At 53.0% G+C, this 1275-nt stretch overlaps 1 long non-coding RNA gene across 1 annotated transcript in view; it reads right to left on the bottom strand.

Moving 5' to 3' along the window:
* Positions 1 to 77: 77 nt before the first annotated feature.
* The window catches only part of LOC103916822, a 29532-nt gene continuing 28334 nt past the window's right edge, over positions 78 to 1275 (bottom strand). Inside the window, exon 3 of the long non-coding RNA XR_663601.1 lies at positions 78 to 570. This is a non-coding gene — a long non-coding RNA (uncharacterized LOC103916822). The remainder of the gene's footprint in view (positions 571 to 1275) is intronic.

Here is a 1275-nt window from a genome sequence, read left to right as displayed (position 1 = left end):
CACGCGGCGTGGCGCGGCACTCATCCGGGCACCAGCTCGGGCAGGGCCGGTGGCAAGAAAACGCCCTTCTAGCAACTTGGCGTTTTAATAACAGCAAATAGCGCTCAACGCAAAGCCTCTTGGTAAAGCTCTGATGTGCCTTCGAGACGCGGGGCCCTACGCCACGTACTTTTTTGTCATTCATTCCTCTTCCTCCGGCAAAAGCCCCAAATCTCTGAATTTGTGGCAGGCAGAATTGCAGTACTATTTTCCTTTGCTTTCAACTTTGAACAACTTACGACAACTCCACGCCAAATGTAAGACGGAAGCAAGGTTCGGAGTGTGCAAATTATTGGTCGTTAAATGGAAAGCACCTTGCGAGGGAGGTTCGCGTGACCCGCTTGAATGGGTCAGTCCCCGTGCAAGTATTTGGCATGGTTGGTGGGCAAGTGCATTCTCCCAGTGCAGGGGCGTGTTCCCAGCCGAAGCTGCCCTCCTCTTCCTCCTGCCCACAAACACCCGGTGTGCTCCTCTGTACCCAGCACGGCCGCTCCGCCGGGATGCTCCAGCTTTGCCTCTCCTCTGGTGAGCCTGTAGCCCAAAAAGCGGGGAAAAAGAACAAAAGCGTTTTAATGGCCTAATTTATTTTAAAGTTAGCTGTCTCTTAATGCTGCCCCAGCCCCCAAAACGCCAATAATTGTTATCTGGTTCCCTGCCATATCCCCAGCCAGCGCCCTCAGCGTTTCAGGCACTGCTGCGTGAGATTAGCGGGGAAGTGTTTTGAGTCCCTTACATCAAAGGGATTGAAAAACTATAAATTTAAAGAACGTATTATGCAGGTGAGGAGAAAAAAAAGCAAGTTCTGTTAAAAAGGATGGCTCATTCCTCCTCGTTCTGGGGCAGGGCTTAAGGCAGCTAATAAATCTCCGGGGGAAAAAGCCCCATTTAGTGGACACCAGCCTGAAAAAAAGCAAAATGCCAGCAGGTGGGAGAAGCGCCCAGCTTCACCGCACGCGGGGAAAAGCGTTGGGTCAAAGAAGGAGGTGGGAAGGTGGTGGGAAGCCTCGGGTGGCCGGCACAGGGTCAGGGCAGCGGCGAGGCTCCCGGTGCACCTCTAAGAGCAGCCCCGAATCTCGCATCGGGTCCCTTCTCCGCAAGGCGCTGCGTAAAGACAGACAGAAGGAAGAAGGGAAGGTGAGAAATGAGGAGGAAAAGGTGAAGCTAGTAGGATCAAAGGTTAGGGAAATGTTTCGCGAATTGCCCGTGACAAGCTGCCACCGTTAATACATCCCCACC

Source organism: Pygoscelis adeliae, unplaced genomic scaffold (assembly GCF_000699105.1).
Source record: "Pygoscelis adeliae isolate BGI_AS28 unplaced genomic scaffold, ASM69910v1 Scaffold565, whole genome shotgun sequence".
NCBI lineage: Eukaryota > Metazoa > Chordata > Aves > Sphenisciformes > Spheniscidae > Pygoscelis > Pygoscelis adeliae.
This window is presented reverse-complemented; position numbering and strand designations above follow the sequence as displayed.